Below are 20,588 nucleotides of genomic sequence, written 5' to 3'. Positions count from 1 at the left end.
GGCTGACATTAAGGCTCTCAGCCTAGAGCCCTTCCTTTTTCATTTATAATTAGATAGATCTTTATTTGTCTGATTTATCTCAGGATCTTAAAAGGAATATTGTTTTTTATCACACGTGCTCCAAATCATTTCTATACACTGTTTGTTGAGAATACAAATTTTTATATGATTTCATTAAAAATTTTGTCTATTTTTTCTTACAATTCCATTCCTCACCCATAAATTATGTAGAAGTATGATGCTTTGATGCTTAATTTCAAACACTTAGCTTTTGCTCTACTCTTAAATTGGTCTGTGTAAGCAATTAACAATAAATCATTAAAATGGTTGCATCTTTATCCACCTTTTCTGGTCTCTTAGCCCATGGTCTCTTTGCTTTTATGTTTTACATTTTCTGTCTCCATTTGAATTATTTGCTATCTCAAATATGTTGTAATTTGTTGGTGGGTAATTTGGTGAAATCTGCATGAGCTAAGTTTAGTGGTGATTTCGACACATACACACTTAATCTTCTATAGCAACATTGTGACACTTCATACCCAAGTCACTCCTTTCTATACAACACTGATCTTCATCCAATATGCAATATATATATATATATATATATATATATATATATATATTGCTTTAAAGAGATAAATGGTATTTTGTTCAAAGGGTAGAATTTGGCATCACAGAGGAGAAGTTGAATAAGCACGTAACAATACCATTGGCTCAAAGCAGGCGCTCCAGGGTTAGGATGAAAAAACTAAATTACCACTTAATTTTAGTAGAAAAGGGCTGTGGAACTCATGTGAAGTCTGAGCACTTCCCTTCTAGGACATAGACCCTCTTGGGTGTATGTAGCCAGGTGACACATTGCTAATGAACTACTAGCAACATTTGTATCCACTCCCATCAACACTATCAGATGGTGTCTAAGATGTGAATATTAAGAATGGAATCCAGAGCTTGATAAAGCCATTGTCCTTCTTCTTCCTGTCTGGTACCTTCTTTTTCTTTAACTTTGGGAATTTCACAGATGACATGAGACAGAGTTACTGTGCATTTGTAAATGTGCATCAGCTTCTAGAATGATGCTTTGTGTTTGATCCAAAGATGGCATTTGCAGTGGTCTGTGGAGAGGGTCTAGTTAGTAAAACTATGCCTGCATAATAGCAGGTAAGACAGAAACTTAAAATCCTCAATAATGTATCAAGGTAAAAGGAGGTTACTACATGGATAGGAAGGAGAGCTAAGACATGTTTATTGAGTCTTTTGAACAGACAGGCCATTCAATCCTGTTACAACAACATCCAAACTTCATAAAAATCTACTCAAAGGGATAATAGAAGAATCTACACTAAATGCTAAACAATGAAGAGTGAGCAAATGAAAAGAGATGTCCAAGATCACACACCTATTAATCAGCAGAGTCAAGTCAAGTACTTGCTGGAGGACCTTCAAGGGAGATGCCCGGAGGTGATTGTGTCTGGTATTGATTGCTCCCCAAATTGGAAATCTTAATAAAGGAGCCAAGAATCTTCTAGACATAGTCAAAGCAAAATGTGATATTTTTAAATGTATTGGAAAATGAGGGGTTATCCCAAAAGCTGTTGCCTGTCCATGGGATACATTCTCCTAGCTGGGCTGCCTTGTCTGCTCTTAGTGGGAGAAGATGTGCCTAGCCCCAAAGAGACTTGATATACCCAGAGAGGACCTTCTCAGAGGAGAAGGGAAGACGAGTGGGGGAAGGGATTGTGGCAAAGGAAGGAGGGGGCAGCAATGGAAATGTAAAATAGATAGATAGATAGATAGATAGATAGATAGATAGATAGATAGATTAATAGATAGATAAATAGATAGATAAATAGATAGATAAATAGATAGATAGATAGATAGATAGATAGATAGATAGATAGATAGATAGATAGAAAAAAATAAAATAAAACTGTGTTCTCAGTGTTTTTATGTTGTCATTAAATGGATAGAGCTTTGTCAACTCTATGAGTTAAGGTTTTATCACTGCTCACCACAGATTTTTTAGTTACAGAAGCAGGCTGCGGAAAACCTTCCTGATGTACATCTTTAGGGAAGTGTCATGTTCCTACATTAGTCTGACATCAGTAAGGGGTAAATATAGGGTAGGAAGACAAATTAAGCAGTAGCAGGCGTGTCTTATACATGTTTCACCTAAATAATCTATTGTTAATCTGAATACCTTTAAATGAAAAATGGCCTGAAAACCAATTCAAACAAATAGAACAAGAATCCATTGGCCCATTTATTGGAATTTCCAAGAGAATGAACAAGCTAAATGTCCTGTCAAGTCCATAGACTCAGGGCACATAATCAGGGATTGTCCCCTTCATCTATCACCACTCATTTTGTTTGATTAAAATCTATTTTATAAAAGATAGTTCTATATAAATAAGATAGGTGTTGTGTCTTCCAGTGAGTATGATAAGTCTATGAGTTGTTCCTTGTCCTTCCTTCGGTCATAGGTTCATTCTGAACAAGTAATGGGATAATAGGTGTAAGGCTTTGAGTATAGGCCCACTTTGGTCAACACTGTGATCAGAGCATGGATAAAGAATGGAATTACATAAGAAAAAGCCTCCTGCATAGGGAAGAATGATTCACCCAATAAAGAGATGATCGATCACTGTGCAGAAATAGTCTGCCCATTTCTTCCTTCTTATAAAAAGTATATTTTGTGAGGATCTCATACTGTTATTCCAGAAAACAACTAACATATAACTTTGACAGTTTTATATGGCACACATCTTGGAATGCCTTTCTTAAAACCTCTGGACAATTCAGTCCCAAGAACTACATCTGATACTGTAAAATCTATAAGTAAGAAGTCGTTGAAAGCTTTTATGGAAATCCAACAGGTAATTCTACTCAAACACCTATTGATTATGACAGGACCAATTGAAAGGAAGAATCTCTTACTGGATATAGTTCAAGGATGCTAAGAGTATACCTAGCCCTCACTCAAATCCACTGCACCGGCCACAACATTTAACCAAGTACATAGCTATGCATTGGCACTCAGTAAGTCCACATTGTTTGCAGATTTATTCCTGGTAAAAATCAGTTGTTTACATAATTATCCTTGTGCATCAAAACCCCAAGATAATTGACAGGCCACTAAGGAGCCCTGAAGACCCTGGTTAACAGACCTTGGCCTAATTCTGGAATAACTGACACTAAATTAGGTTGATGTTGTAAATCTGGATTTGAACATCTGTACTCAGAAATAAAACGTATGAATCAACAATAAAATGTTTTGCATAATAACTGCTCCATGACCCCCTGCTCTTCTCTCATTTCTTTCTTATCATCAGTGTTAAGGCTCTTTCTGTGTTTGGAACTTGAGATAAGCTCAGTGCAAAATAGGGAACAGAAAGGAATGCTGCATTTGCTCACTTATATGTGGGAGCTAAAAGCTTCACTTTGCAGAAGCCAAGTGTAAAATAGCTAGAGGTTGCTAGAAGGGTACAAGATGAGACGGATGTAGACTGGATAAGAGATATAAAAACACACATCATAGGCCAGGTAAGCGCCATCACTTCGCTGAACTTCAGTGAAGAGAGGTCACAGCACCATATTGTATAATTTATTTTTAAAACTATTAATAAAGAACTTGGAGATTCAGAAAACAAAGAAATGTTTAAAGAGATAGAAACCCTAAATGCCCAATTTAATATTTATATATTACATATAAATTATCACAGCATATTCCATAAATGTAAGCACCTTTAAAAGTTTACTTGAGTGGCATATTTCAGAGGCAGAGCATTTGCCTAGCACTGGCGTGTCGCTGACATCATAGGAACACTTCTCAAACTGAGGTTTGGTAACAGGCTAGGGAAAGGCACAGCTGTTAGAACCGGAGGAAAAACCTGAAATAAAAAAGGGCTGTAAAAGTGTGACACCATCACCTTAACCAGTTCAAGAGATGGTCCTGTCAGCGTGAATTACCTTGACAGACCGGCTAGAAGAGCCTCTTCTGTCCCACTTAACACTCTTCAGTGAAATAAGAGAGAAGAATAAATACTCTTAGAATACCCAACGGGAACTGGATATGTTGGAGGGAAGTAAGTTGAGATGCAAGGAAGACTAAATGAGGAAGAATAGCCAGAAGCCATCCCTATGGACCAGAATTTCTAGCCTCTTTAGGCTTGTAGCTTCCTTTCACAGCAACATAAACTCTTAAATTCTTGGGATGTTTTATCCATGTTTTTTTTTTTAATTTACATGATACAATATAATTTTTTAAGTCAAATAAATATTTCATTTTGGATGAGGCTATTGCTCGCATTAACAAAAGATGTATTTAATATGACTTCTAATGATGTCTCTACTATAAATTTAGTAACCACACAACAAAGAGAGTATCCTAGGTAAGATTCTGGGGACAGATTAAGAGCAAAGGCAATAATTAGGAAGAGAAACTACTTACAAGACATCAAAGGTATTGGAAATGCTTCAGAAGGATTTTCAAAATGTCGTTGGGGAGTATTCACTTTGAAATAGTAGACCATGGCCATTCCAAGTGCCTGGATCCGTACAGCCTTGCTGGGAGGTTATGTGGGCTTGGCTGGGTGCTTCTTTTCCACCAGAGTCATTTCCTGAAGATATAACCACATCCTGTAGATGTAGCCACTAATATTCAAGTAGGTGGGTGACTGAGTGCCTTCCTTCTGCAAGATAAACCCTGTGTGGTTCAACATCAGATCAGCTCTAGATCTAAGAACATGATTCAGGAGATAAGTGCCACTGTTGTCTACATTGTTTCAGTATCCTGGCCCATACTTGATAAGCTTAGATGAGTCAGACAGATAACCAGAAGCTCTCACATCATTGTACCCATGGGCCCCAGGCAGAAAAATGACAGAAGTAAAATCTATGATTGCTGGAATCAGATAGAAGTGTTATTGTTCTGTGATGCTACCCATCAGTTTTACTCTCTGATCTTTCTTGTTTTCCTCATTACATTCAGTTGTTGACTTCAAAGACTCTCCCAGATGAACTTCCTATATGCAACTATCCCTCTCTTTCTGTTCCTGGTAAAATGAACTTGGAATAGTTGAAGTCAGGAGATTTTCAGTGAGATAGGATTTAAGAACTGAATCACAGTTCTCTTGCATATGACTATAAATAGCACCCTTCTTGATAAGTAAGTTATGGGCAATTCATAACTCTAGTGAAGACCTTTAGTGACATACCAACTGAAACGAATGCTTTAGCAATATAATGTGTCAAGTGGGTGACATTAGGAAAATTGTAATTATAAAAACAAGGGATGCCATATGGAGATAATAAAGAATTTGTAGATGTTAAAGGTTATTGATGAATAGTTAAAAGTCCAAAGTGAAAGCCATATACTCTCGGACAACTAAAAAAGAGGCTCTCTTCTGTAGTTGGAGGAACATTATGAGCACTAACCTGAGACCAAACCATCTTAGTAAGGAGCTCTCAATATTGAATATTTTTTAAAAGATCTTCTATTTTTTCTTTTCACATTTATTTTAACTTATGTATATGAGTGCTCTGCCTGCAGGTATGTCTGTTTGCCACATGCATGTGTGTGCTGGGTATAGAACTTGGGTTGTTTGCAATAACAAGTGCTCTTAACCACTCAGCTGTCTCCAGCCTCTCACCCCTATATACTGGGTCTCTGTGACAGAAATACTAGCAAAATGTGCAGAAGGTGGGAGAGGAAGAGGAAGAAGAAGGGGAGGAGGAGGGGGAAGAGGAGGAGGAAGAAGAGGAAAAGGAAGAGGGGAGGGGGGAAAAGGGAAAATGAAAGGGAAGAAGAAGGGAAAGAGAAATGGAAAGGGGAAGGGGAAAGGGAAGGGGAAAGAAAAGGACAAGGAGAAGGAGATCTCAGATGCAGAAAGATCCTATGACTAGGATGGGGAAATATGTGGTTTTGCATTCAGAATGCTCAATCTTTAGTTCCACTGACTGTTTCAGAGCCTGTGGAAGTGGCTGTGTCCTTCCCACTGTGAGTTACAGCTCCCCTCTTTTGTGAAGACTATGTAGTCCTCTGCCTTGCAGACCAGGGTGTGTCTCCATCAGGCTCTGCTCCCTGGTTCACCTCTGGCCACCAGGCCAATGACTGTAAATACAGCTTTCATATTACCTCTCTGGAAAATTGCAGCCCTTGAAAGGAGAAGAGAATTTGCTACAGAATGTAGTCAGCATGGCCCATTAGAGCTGGCAGACTATATACAGGAGGAATTCAAAAGGTACTAAAATAAGTGGAGCAAAATATGAGTTTGGATAAAGAGACCTTACTAAAGTGAGAGTGCTGTAGGCATTCAAGAGACGGCACTCTGCATATCCCTGATGGTGATTTTAAAACACTGGAAGGTGTCTTTTAGAAGCTCGGGGAAATCAATGACCCACAGGAGCTTAAGTAGAAATGATAGGACAAGAATTGTCATTACAGACTGTGTAAGTCAGGGTTCTCTAGAGAAACAAAAATGACTGTGTGTGTGTGTGTGTGTGTGTGTGTGTGTGTGTGTGTGTGTGTGTTATGTATTCATATATATGATTTATTAGGATGGTTTACAGGTTGTGGTCCAAATAGTCTAGCAATGACTGTCCATCAGAAGAAGATCTGAAAATCCAATAGTTCAGTCTACAAGGCTGAATGTCTTTAGTACACACTGGGATCCTGAAGAAGTAGGCTCTACTGCCAGTAAAATAATGGACTTGCTAACAAGAGTAAGAACAAGCAGGCAAAGAGAACAAGCTTCCTTCTTCCTTGTCCTTTATACAGTCTGCCAGGAAGAAGGTATAGCCCAGATTAAAGGTTCCTTTTCCCGCTTCAAAACATCTAGATTAAAAGTAAGTCTTCCTACTTCAAATGATTTAATTAAGAAAAAAAAAATCCTCACAGGTGTGCCTAGCTACTTCAGTTTTAGTCAATTCCAGATGTAGTCAAGTTGACAGCCATCACACAAACAGTATAAAAGAGAGATAAAGGCACAGAAAACTGGACTTGTAGAATTCTGTTCTATATAAGACTGAAAATCCCACCTACTGATGGCTCAGTTAGATAGAGAGGATCAGACATCATGTCACTTATCAAGCTGACATCAGTACACTGAAGGAGAGGCACCCTCAACCCTGATATGCTCAAAGGAATCCAGGAGTGCCTACCTGCACAATAGTGGGAGGAGTTGATGTGGAAATAAGTTTAAGGATGGAATGGCATGACAACCTTCAGACACTCAAGATGTTGCAGGCAGCATGGACTGCTCCAGGATGACCATAAGGGGACTAATGGAATCCACTATTTCTAGGAGAAGATGGGCAAACAGTAAAAGTACTTCTCACTATAGGTATACGTATGAAAATTTTTGGAATAATTTTATGGTGGCAACTTCAATAAACTGTCACAGATCCTCATCCATTTCTTGGATATGATTCAGCTTCCATGTCAGAGGCAACTACTTGAAGGAAAGATTAATTTTCCAAGAACAATTACAATAGAAATACCACACGAAATTAATACTACTGAATTGTGGATTGTTGTGATATTCTCATGTCTTTTACAAATGCATTCACGCACTTGGGTGGCAAAAGAAAATCCTCCAACACTGAAACTTTTAAACATGGTAACTCAATTGGTTCTGACATTCCAACTATCCAAAGCCTTACCTTAGACCCCTCCTTATTGTCACCGTGTGGCAAGAGTGTAAAATAGATGAAGTGTCAGTGTAACCTACCATGTGACCAAAAGGATGCAAGCTTTGGTTACATTCCTTCCCTCCCCCAGAAGGCACCTTGTCATTCAGGGCAAGAGATAGGCAGACAGTACTATAGAGGTTTTACAGTCAGAGGAAATACCAAGAGAAAAATAAGTAAAGACAGGAACCCCATCATCTGGGATCTTTGGCAATGATCATTATGTGGGTATAGCAGCTGCATCAATGAGGGGAGGAGAATAAACTCAGTAAGCACTGAGTGGTTCTTATGTTGCTAACCTTGATGATAAATGGCCAAGCGCAGCTGCCATAGTCTGAGAAGCCCATGGTAGCCAGGAGCTCATATGCTTCAGATATGACACCTATTATCACCTTGTCTCTTCGAGAAGCCTCCTGCACTAACAACAGCTCCCATGATGACATGTCCCCTTACTCCATCACCCTTTCTAACATTGTGTTTGAGTAGCTGGTTTTACCTTCCAATACTTTCCACATACTCTGATAAGATGAATAGATCTATGAGACTCTGTGAAGCTCACTGAACAGTTACATTTACACTGCCTATTAAGGTGGACATTACAGTAATGTTTGAGGCTTCCTCAATCATTAGTCCTTTCTTCAATCAATAGTCTATGAGTATAAAATAAATAAGTCAAATTAATGAGCATTTTTCTTACATAGCATATTGTCCCAGGTATTCTGGGTTAAGCCTGTCTAAATCACAAAGTTGAAGCTATCCATGCACAGTGTGATCATGCCCTGGGAGTTTCAGAAACTTACCACTGGAAGCTCCAGTTTTGAAGGGGTAATAGTTTAGAGATTTTAGTTATTAACTCAAAGTAGAAATTTGAACATATCTGAATGATATCTTCAAATACAAGGACCATTTGGAAAACTTGGGGGAATCCAAGTGTAAGCTGCTGGGGACAAGAATCATAGAAGGAATCACCAGCAGAACAAAGAGTGATCAAATTTCCTACACTGTGCCAGATGGAAGATACTGGAGATGGGAGACTAGAGCATGTTGGGATATGGATGCTTTGAAATTGCTGCAGTCATTTGGAGAAGAGGTGCTAGTAGTGTAGACTGAAAGCAGAATTGGGGTCTGCAGAATTTGGGGGGATCCTGACACAACACTAAAGGGACATTTGAAAGCTTACTGGGTGTGACAAACAGGGGAGGAGGCATAGAAAACCTTGTCTTTGACTATTGCTACTCTCACAGTATAATTCTCATTAATATATTAATAGAAGTAATGTGAGCTAAAAACCTAAGTTTCATCAGCCTAACATGTGTGTTTGCATGCATGTGCACACATGCAAGTTGCAAGTGTGTGTATGCGTGCATGCATGCACGCACATGTGTGCAAGTGTGTATGTTATATTTGTTGTATCTCAGGCAATATACAGAAAATAGAAATCAACACAAACTTTGAAAATATCATTATTTTACCTTATTGTGTAAAAAGAGTCATGTAATCAATATCTTTAAAAATAACCTCTTAATGTGAATTAGTTCAAACTTCCTAATAAACTCTTAAAACTTGTCTTTAAATTTCCAGTCATCATTCCAAACTTAACAGAAAAAAAAATGAAGCTATAAAAAGAGAATGTGAACAAAATTTTGAGGTGATCCCAAGCTATAGAACACAGTAGCATCTCATTTGGGAAATATTATCAAGAAAACATTCCACACCAGTTTTCTGTACTTTACACTGCTACTTCATTTCTTCAATCAGCGGAGTCCTGGGTAATTTAAGGCAGTAAAAAAAAAAAAGGTCGTTCTTTTTCTCAGGCTGATAAACCAAAGAGAAATCCTGTGACAGAGATCATAACCGTGTGAAGAACAGGATGGGGAGATCAGAACAGAGGAAATAGCATGTTAATGACATTCAATATTCTCCCTGGGTCGAGCCATCAGCATTTTTATTGCCACTATTTCTCAGCATACACTATTAGAATTTATTGAGTCAATCTGTCTCCATCACCTGTGATATAATATATTTTATTCAATAAGATATGGAATAATATTTATCTTTCAACTCCAATGACTGGATTTCAGGATAATAACTCCACATCATCCACGCATTACAAGAGTAGGAGGGATTGTACATTTTAATATCTGACCAGAGGGTTGTCATTTCGGCATCTCTGGATTTGATGGAAAGAAATGCACAGATGTCAATCCAAGAAATTACTCAGAATCAACAGTTGTGGGGAAAGGAGGCATCAAACTGTATTTAACGCTTATGCATGAAAAAGCATATCGCAAGGATTTGTGGAAGCAGAGATTCTGAAATGGATCCCATGACGTGTTTCCAGTAGGTTCTCTATATCAGAAATGAAGTTAAGATTCATGACTAAGGTGACTCAACTCATAAGACATACAGGGAAAAAATAGTTTATTTTGTTGTTATGCCTCAAGGAGCCCTCATTTGAAATTTGAGAGATGGGAATCTATAAGCCCTGTTTTCAAGATGTCTGCCTGACTCTGGTACATTCATTCTACCCAGTGAACTACTCTAGCTACTTGGAAAAACTATATTGGTGGAGGCTCGGTGGCTCTTTGGAGGAAGGTGGCAGATTTAAGAATACGTACAATTGAATTGACCACATTCGCAACTTTCTTCACAGGTTCAGGCCCCTGTTAATCAATCTATGTAATTTTGAAAATCAACTCTTTCCCCCCTACTTTTGTGTTTTAATATTTATTTCCTATCCATTTTTTCCTGTTCCCCCCCCCCCAGAAGTGTGACAAAGTGCTGTCATAGCCCTGATGGGATGGAGGTTCTATTGTGTGATTTCACCTCAGAAAGGAATGGGTACAGAGCTCCTGCTGGTAAAAAGCATTAATTCCTGGCCATGAGTCTCGCTCACTGGGAAGTCCTTTCTCCCAACACAGAGTAGGGTCAGAATGGAAGCCACTTCCTATCAACCAGTTTACTGCTTGACTGCCTCAAACCCTTTCAACCTGCGCGAAGGGGTCAGGCTGCAGGTAAAACAGACACCTCTGACTTTCAGCAAGCGAATGAATGCCACATCAGCACATTTAATGTCAGCACCATGTTTGCCCAGTTCTGCCATCTTCACAGCTTCCTGCCTCTTTTCTACTTCAGTTTCCTTCTCCTTTGTTTCATCGCACTTACACAAATGTACAAAGTTGGAGTCTTTCCTTCACCACTTGAACAACATGCATGCTTATTTATGTATTTATTTATTTGCATTCTTGAATATTAGAAGCAAGTGAGTAAAAACTTGGTTGTTTGAGCCCTCGTACTTGATTTTGAATGGCAGTCACATTCCAATAAATGGTAGTTTGATCGGAAGTCAATGCACTTCTGTGAGCTGCGGTCCCTGGCTCACTCATGCCCCATCTCACCGGTCATGATAACAGCAAACAAGAGGTTATATGTGCTGCCTCTGCATCGTACTCACAGTAGGTGCTTTGCCTTTCTCTGTGAATTAAAATGAAACAACAAATCATTCACAGTGCACCGTCTTCTCAAAATAAAACACAGCAGAGGGGTGCTTGTTGGTTCATTTATTTACTTACTACTGCACAGGAAGGGGGAGCCAGGAGGGAGGAAGCCTGGTTAGGAGAGATCATGCTTTAACCCTGTGGGGAATAACTCTAAGTATGTTTTCTGTATCCTACTTATATCTCCTTAGTGTCCCCATTTTAAAAGCACGGCTTGTCTTTACTTTGGCACCATGCAGGACGGTAACAATAGGATTAAAAGAACTGTATCTGGTTTAAGATTTGTTGGGGAGCTTTAGCAAAGCCAAAATTGGGTGTTGTATTGGGAGCTTAGCAGGAGAGTCCTTGGCACAGGAAACCTCAGCCTCAAATCCTTGGCTGTGTTCCATAGATTTGAGGTCGCCCTGTGGTGTGTGTGCCTTTGTATATTGGTGTTAGGGAGGAGGTGCTGGGAATGAGATGAAGCTGTGGAAGGGTGGGGAGTGTGGGGACATTTGACAGAGATGGGTAGCTTTGAACCTGATTCTGATTTTTTTTTTCTCAGACAACAGAGCTGGGCTGGGTTGTTTGCAAATGTTATTTCTATCCATCTAAGCAGGTCTCACTTGGCACACAGCCTTCAAACCACAAGGCACTTGACATCAGCATGGATTGGGGAGAATTTGTGTTTCAAGGAAACTAGATGAGGACACATACAAATATACATATATGTTATTTTATATATTCAACATAGTATAAAGTATACACAGCAGTCACAACTTATTAACTAGTACATGAGAGTTTATCTTTTTAGCTTCTATGTAGATTTTTATCTTAGGTCCAGAGAAGACTACCCTTGATATAGTCTGAAGTAACATCAATTCCCTTTGAAAAACTGTTTTCAGCCTGTAGGTTGTGACCCCTTTACAAATGCATATCAGATATCCTGCCTATCAGCTATTTACAATACCATTTATAATAGTAGCAAATGTTTAGTTATGAAGGATCAATGAAATAATTTTATGGCTAGGGATCACCACAACATGAAGAACTGTATTAAAGGGTCACAGCATTAGGAAGCTTGAAAACTACTGCAATTGAAGAATGTAAAAGTCACCTTGGAATTGGGCATGCCTTTGGAGTTTTTTTTTTTTTTTTTTTTTTTTTTTTTTTTTTTTTTTTTTTTTTTTTTTTTTGGAGCTTCTCTCCCACTCAATATAGGTACCTTCTCTTGGATCATATGTCAACATTTGATCATTCTGGGGTTCTAAACCCCACATGGTGCTCTCTCTTTTATAAATGAAAATGAAGAATCCAGTGAAGCAGAAAAATAAAAGTTGCTCATACCCTTCTGACAGAATAGTAGTTCATTACATTTTTACTTGGTTTATTGCAAATCTATGAAAAGGCAGGTGGGCAGTGGGGTGTTAAAGGAAATACCATGAACAGAGGCAAATACTGAACATCTGAGCTCTTATGCCAGGGAAAGAAGCAAAGAAACTCTCAGATACCCACATACAGTGGTACCTGCTAATGGTGAAACTCTCAGAAGGAAAACATGGCATTTTTCCATGAAGAAATAGAAATAGGAGCGGGTGTTACTGGGTGGAACAGAGAAGCCCTCTGAGCAGGTAAGATAGCTAAGCAGAGAAGGGAAGGACCAGGCATGACTTGAGAGAAAAATGTATGTTTGAAGCAAAAATATAGCTAGCGAGCTGGTTTTTAGAGGGTTATCTCAAGGGACATCATGGCCTCAGATTCAAAAACAAGGTTAAAGGAAGACAGGTCAGTGAGGTAGGATCTGAATTGTATGGGAAGCCAGGAAGCAAGGAAGAACTGATCTTTTATATTGGGACTTTTTCTTCAGTATAATTTGAGGCCAATGATGTCTTTGAACCTGAGAGCACTGTTTTCTGTCTCATAATTTACTAAATTTCCCTAACCACTCCATGCAGAATTGACTGAGAGTGAGCATTTGTGTATAAAATCTTGTCTTAGCTCCTTAGTACACTGCAGTATGAGTGTTGAGAAGAACAAAAAACTATATCATGTAGCCCACTCTTCTCTAGTTGGCTCTAGGTGATGTCGCAAACTTTGAGTCTTAGACTTTCCATACATAAATTGGGGGGGGGGGGGAGACTGTGTGCCCACAAGACTATTCTGAGGATGTAATAAAGAGCCCATGTGGAATGTGTGGGATCTTCCCAGAAAATCATAAGCATTCTAGATCTGTCAAATCTGCCGTGTTCCTCAACTACAGAATCTTAAACCTAGTTCTTTAATAATAGTTTGCCTATGTCACTGGCAAGATACTGAGTCATTAAAATGATATGGTGTACCACTTCCAACAGTTCCCAGCAGGACTCACGGCCCAGCAAGAGTAGGAGACGGAAAGAATATCCGTCATACAGATACACAGCTAGTGAACCATAGTTCTCACCAATTGCCAAGGGAGTGGGACAGTTGTATCTGGAAGGAAAAAGTCTTGAAGAAATGTGGTGGCTCCAGGCTGTGGGTGTTCTGGGGTACTAGGGAAGATATTTTGTTTTTAGCCTTTATAAAGTACAAACCAGGTCCTAGTGGAAAGTTCTTTCAGTCAGAAAATGTTCCTCTCTATTTTTCTTAATTGATGGAATGTACTGATGTATTTCAGGTGTCACAGACAGGCATTTCCATCATCAGTGTTTATTATTTGAACAAACACATCTCTAACTCTTTTAGTTACATATGAAGAAACTATATGCAGGGATCAAATGGTCAGAGAAGACAGAGAATAGAGAAAGTCTGAAATCATAAAAGTGAAATAAGAGTAGCCATTGTCCAACACCAGAAACCAGAGTTTAATGAACTACAGTGGATCAGACAGAGCCACAGGGCATCATAGAAACTTCTACAAAAAAAAACATTTTACAGAGCAGACAGTGATGAGAACAGCCAAAAGATACTTTAGTTTCGTAGATGGACATTAACCGTGACTGGGTCAAAATCACCACTCGTAGTTCTTACTCACACAAACTTAAAAAGGCTGTGTGCTTTGGGGCTGTGGTCCACTCCCTAATAGGTATCTAAAAAAATCCATTTTCTAACTATATTTGTTAATAAATCTTAGTAAAGCATGAATTATAAAGAAATGTGATGTCTTGACTAAAAGAAATCAATAATGCTTTTAAACACTAGCTCATTAGTATTAAAGATTATTCCCATTTTTCATTATATTGAAAAAGAAAGAAAATGATAACCATATAAATGCATGCCAGCCATTCAACTAACATGATGTTGAATGTATTGTCTAAAAAAATTAAAGTGCCCCATACAAATCAGGTATTATTTATTTATTTACCACATTTCTCAAGGCATTCTTCACCCACATACACATACATAATTTTATCCAAAGGCTTCCTGACACAGCTTATAAAATATGCATACAACACACTAAGACAAAAAAATAGATAAATAAGAGAATCAGAGAGACATGTCTGATTGTTAAATATAGTCTGTCATATATACAATAAAGGGAACAGTTAATGTAGGGTGCTATTTTGTCATTGTTACTTTTTTCTTCTAGCCTAAAAGTAGACAATATGGGTGACTGTTAAGAGATCTGTGATACTTGCCTAAGTAGTTCATTTGAGAAATGATTAATATTTAACAACTCTCAAGTTTGGTATGACTGAATGCATAAGGAAAATTCTGGAAATCATTGGCCCATCTTTTAGACCATTTACACATAGTTTTCATGAGTCCACATCAAAACTGCAAAAGCATAGAGCAAGCACAAAGCAGTCAAGATACTTTCTATGTGATTCAGTCCAAATAAATTCATATATGCTCACACATATTTACACATGTTCACAAATCTACATACCCTTGTGTTTCAACATATGTGACTTTGTAAAACAAAACAAAGAATGTTCCTGAAGCAATGAAGGGAAGAGGTTACTGCACTTATTATTTCTTGCAATGTGCTGGCAAGCACCAGCAAAAGATAACTACACAAGTTAACACTAAGTGTGACAGGCAGCTCGCCTTCACCTCTGACCACACCCCTAAGGGAACTGTAATAAGTCTTGAATTCCTTCCAGATAAAGGTTCAGTGGGAAGGTGGCCACATCCTCTGGGGACAGGAACTAGATGAATTCAGATCATGTTATTTATTTTATACGAGACGCAAATTTGAAAAGTGACCCAGGGACAACTCATGCCTTAGTCAAGCCAAGCAGCCTAGTAGTCAGGAGTCCCTTGAGAGAAGAAAAGACAATTTTTCAAGACATTTTAGAATTTCTGCAGGTATATTTAGTTGTTCTGTGTGCCTTTTCCTTCTAGAGTGCAGCGATTTCCTTTTCTTTTTCTGTGAGGTCTTTGAGGGAGTACCTTTCACTAACAAACCATGAATATAAAATATGAAACCGAGATCGCCTACCGCAGAGTAGAAGCCAAACATCACTAAAAAGGATTACTTTCTTTCACTGTCTAGAAATTTTTCATGGAAGACCTTGGCTGGCCTTTTGATATAAAAACATCCTAACAAGTATTACACAGGAGTTTTAAATTAGAGCTCGCTGTCACTGAGACAGTTATAAACTGTTAAATATGTCCTCTCCATGCTAAGCTCCTGTGAAGTATTCACACAGCCGTGGCCGGGACACTCTTTCTGACAGGCAGCAGGGTGAGATCACAGGGAGATTTGAAAGCTGTGTACGCTGGTGTGCAGGTGGCTTCCTTGTGTGTGACTGTTCACATGTATGATCATGTGGGGGGGGGGGGGTTTGTCAGAATAAGCACCTTTTTCCTGCTTGTCAAATAATATTCTCTCCACTAAAACTTCTAGTAGAAATGGATGTTGTACCCTTGAGTGGTGCCTAGTGAATTCAGAGACTGAATTTCAAACTTACTGGTAGGAGTAAATGTTCTTGGGTTTGTGGTGTGTGTATGGTATGTGTATGTGTTGTGTGAGGAGATGGTATGTGTGAAAGAGAGAAAAAAGGAGAGATGTGGTATTTGAGATGTGGTGTGGTATGTATATGTATGTGTGTGTGTGTATGTGTGTGTGTGGTGTGTGATGTGCTATGGGGTATGTGTGTGTGTATGTGTGATGTGTGTGGAGAGGATGTGTGTGGTGTTTGAGATGTGATGTGGGTGTGTGGTATTTGAGACGTGGTGTGGTATGTGTGCATGTGTGTGGTATGTGTTTGTGTATGTTTATGTGTGGTGTGTGTGATGTGCTGTGGAGTATGTGCATGTGTGTATGGTATGGTATGTGTCTGTGTGTGTGGTGTAATGTGATGTGCTGTAGAGTATGTGTGTGTATGTATATGTATGATGTGGGGGTAATATGGTATGGGGTATGTGGTATGTGTATATGTGTAGTGTGTGTGAGAGATATGCGTATGTAGAATGTGTGTGTATGTGTGGTATATGGTGTGTGCCATGTGGTGTGGGGTGTATGTGTGTATATGTGTGTGGTATGTGTAAGGGGTGTGTGTGTGTGTATGTGTGTTTGTGTGTGTGTGTTGGTGGTATGGGTGTAGTATGTAGTGTGTGGTATGTATATGTGTGTGTGTCTGTGTGAGGGGTATGGGATGTGTACATCTCTGTGGTGTGTGTGTGTGTGTGTGTGTGTGTGTGTGTACTTGGAGGTCCAAGGACAACCTTGAATGTCACTTCTCAAGCACTATCTGAAGCAATGGGACCTGAGGTTCACCAAGTACCTAACTAGGCTGTTGAGATAGCCCCAGGAATCTGCCTCTCTCCCCCTTCTCAGCATTGAATTATAAGCATACAGTTACCATTCATGGCTATTTTCTACAAATTCTGGGATAAAATCAGGTCCCCATGCTTGCAATGCAAGCTCTGTACCAACTAAAGTATATCATACTCACAACCACTGGGACTTAATTTCCCCTGAACTCTCTTAAAAACATTGCACTTTCTGAAAAAGCAAGAACGTCCAAACTTTATGCTTCAGTTTTTTATATTTTCCAACCAAATCATCTGCTAGCGTTCTGCAGGTTGCATAATGCATGTTGCCTCCTGCTATCTGGCCAGTAGAATTGTAATTAGTACATAATGATAGTTTATATGGCCACTTTAGCCACAAAGAAAAGAACAGCTCTGTTACAGTCGATGAAGTATTTCTAGCTACGCTCAGGACTAGGATGGGCTTATTAAACACTTGGGTAAGCAATAACAAACCTATATTGATTAGGAAACTCTATAGATCTCTTTTATATGCTGCTTCAAAAAAACAGGAAAAAAAAAAAAAAAAACCCTGGTGAAGTTGAAAAATCACTAGGGATCTTATTTGCATATACTAATGGAAACTGACTCCTGCCCAGGCCAGTAGACTAAGGCAACACAAACCCTCCCTCCATGGAAAAAAACAAAAAAAAGGAATGAGCCTGAGCCAAAGCAACAACAAAACAGGTCTCAAAGCAAGAGGGTTCCCATGGAATAATGGTTTTTGACCAAAAGAGTGAACATATTTACTATTTATATATATTTTCATAAATATATATAAATATAAAATATATTAAATATATAATATGAAATATATATTCAATATATAATATAAAATATATATTAAATATATAATATATATTAGATATATATAATATAAAATATATTATATATATTTTACGTATATTTAATACATAGTATGCCTTGAGAACCAGGGCCCAGCTTGGCACGCTGTTTGCATATAAAGGTTTCATAAGTAGCTTAAAGGTCACAAGAAAGAAAGAATTAATTAATTATTATTTAATTAACCGAGCTGACAACACAAGCTCTCATACTCCAAATTGATAAATTTGCCCTCTTCGCACTGAGTCAAAACTAGAGGCCGCCTGGGTGAGCATTGGGTTTTCACTATTTTTAAAATTTTATAATTTGACACTTCTCTGACCTTTCTCCCCAGATTAAACATTTTAGCAGAACAGCATGTCTTTTCTCTACAGACATTACAGAGACCATCCATTTTCCCAGCTTTGTTCTGGTTAGGCCCCATGTCCTGCGACCAGCCAATAGCACCATTGGACTTAAACTGCCAGCCAGTTATCCTCACAAGGGAAGCAAAGGAACATAGATGTCCATGGCAGCAGATGGCAATAGAAGTCCCAGCTAGTCTCCTCGGGGAGAGGGAGCTGTGGTGCCAGCAATGGTGTCCAAGGGACAGAAGACAGGGCACGTGGTTTATGTGGGGTTATGTGCTGTGCTGTCTGTTTTCATGGGGACAGGCACAGTGTCCTTCCACACCTGACCCTGGCTGCTGTCCACAGCTTCTGCTTCCTGCACTTGCCTTTCCATTCTTCCTGATCCTCTAACTTTTGTAAAAATGTGTTTCCTGTTGAAATTCTCTAGAGATAATTTGTTGCCTTCACTAAAATGTCTGCTCTGGTGATACTTTAATTTTCTTACGCCTGCCTCAATGTTACCGAGCTGGCTGTATTTGGAAGGACAAGGTAGACATCAGTATTTTGAGTTTGGACAATGGCTTGAAGGCACTGTAATTGCTAAGCCAAGTGTCCCACATAAACCCAGTTCAGGGACACATAGTGGATAAATCCCACTGCTCTATGCCCACTGTTTTCAAGACCTCCTATTCTTTGTCCCAGTGAGAGGAAGATGTCTGTCTTGCAGTAGTTTCCATCATATCTTGAGACCACCCTTCAAGGAAAAATGTTTAAAGAAACAACCAAAAAGATGAAACTAAATCCCTAAGGATGCTAAGTGGTTAAAAGTGTATAGAGTGTTCTTGCAGGAAACCCAAGTTCAGTTCCCAACACCCACATCAGGTGTCTCACAAATACCTGTGTAAATCCAGGTTGAGGATATCCAGCTCCATTTTCTGGCCTCCATAGACACTCATGCATATGTTTAAAATGTTAGATTATAATTGAAGAGTGATACCCAACATTTTCCTTTGACATTGAAATACACACAAACACACACAGAGACAAAGAAATAAACCTATTTAAGTATATATTATATAAATATATAAAATATATAATATAGATATATAAATATATATTATATAAATGTATAATATATATATATATATATATATATATTGTATTATATATGCTTCCTTTGTGAGCATAACTTACTCACAGTTTAAGTCCAGTGATGCTATTGGCTGGCTCCAGGACATGGGGCCTAACTGGAACAAAGCTGGGAAAATGAATTGTCTCTGCAATGCCTGTAGAGAAAAAGGATAGTGTCCCACTAAGATGTTTATCCTGGAGAGAAAAGTCAAATATACATACAGAATATACACCACATCCTTCCACTTCTTTTTGTGGCTTCTATTTATTTCAGTACCAAATATTCACACTACAATATTTATTCATTCACACATTTATTTATTTGTTCCTGAATTTGCCATGTTTTTTCCCCAATGGAATTTAATAAGCAAACAAGGAAGCAGATAAAAGCTATGTTATCCCTCATTCCCACAAGGTCACATGTGGGTATGTGCTCTGAAGGACCCCTCTAAGTACCCTGAATATAACAGGAGGCAGAATCTGACCTGATGAGGAGTATCTACCAAGACTGTCCTGAAGACATGGTCCAGGAACTGACGGCTGTTTAGGTGAAGGATGTTGGATGCAGTTTGTGTAAGTTGCTGCCATAGCACATTGTCAAATTTAGCAGGTCACAATGACACTGATATCTTATAGTTTGGCAAACTGAAAGTTTAAAATGTGTCTCACTGAGCTAAAATCAAGATGTCAACTGAGCTGGTAACCTCTTGGAGACTTTAAGACATAGTCCGTTGTTCTGCCTTTTCAAATGTTTAGAGGCTTTTTAGGCTATGTAGGGTCATAGCTCCTTCCTTCATCCTCAAAGCTAGTATCTGCATTTCTGCTTTGTGTCTCACTTTCTCCCAAACAAAACTTGTAGCTTCTCATCCTTTGCCTCCCACTGTCAACTTCTGGACTCCATTTCCCACTCAACATCTTGATTACACTGGGTCCAACTAGATAATTCATGATAATTCCTTCATTTCCAAACCCTCAGCTTCATATGTAACAGGACTTATTGGTTCCAAAGATTAAGAAGAATATAAAGATACTCTGGGGAAAAGGGAGAAAGCTGTACAAAGGCAGATTCACATAATAAAACAAGTCAAGTAGAGAAAACTGGGAAGAGTGTATCTATAGAGGCTAAAGGGAAACAAAAAGAAAGAAAGAAGGAAAAAATAAAAAAAGCTTCACTGATTGACAGGTTTGTTTTTTACCTAGTAAAAACAAGAATTCATAATCTGATTTTCAGCATAACTATCAACACAATACTGGTGTATGAAAGGAAGGAATAAAAGAGAATATTAAGAATATTAAGAATTATCCAGGCAATGTTGGAGGAAATGATAAGCAATCAGATTCTGGGGCACTTTTAAAGGATGTGAACTTGGACTCTTCAAAATTA

General features: G+C 38.6%; 1 long non-coding RNA gene across 3 annotated transcripts in view; it reads right to left on the bottom strand.

The window, feature by feature from the left end:
* LOC143443250 (uncharacterized) overlaps positions 1-4,569 on the bottom strand; it is a 68,974-nt gene extending 64,405 nt beyond the window's left edge. For all 3 annotated transcript variants that reach the window (XR_013112078.1, XR_013112073.1, XR_013112062.1), the window contains exon 1: positions 4,451-4,569. This is a non-coding gene — a long non-coding RNA (uncharacterized LOC143443250). The remainder of the gene's footprint in view (positions 1-4,450) is intronic.
* Between the last annotated feature and the right edge of the window lie 16,019 nt (positions 4,570-20,588).

Source organism: Arvicanthis niloticus, chromosome 1, assembly GCF_011762505.2.
Source record: "Arvicanthis niloticus isolate mArvNil1 chromosome 1, mArvNil1.pat.X, whole genome shotgun sequence".
NCBI classification, from domain to species: domain Eukaryota; kingdom Metazoa; phylum Chordata; class Mammalia; order Rodentia; family Muridae; genus Arvicanthis; species Arvicanthis niloticus.
Note: the sequence above shows the minus strand (reverse complement) of the source record. Positions and strands in the feature narration are given on the sequence as shown.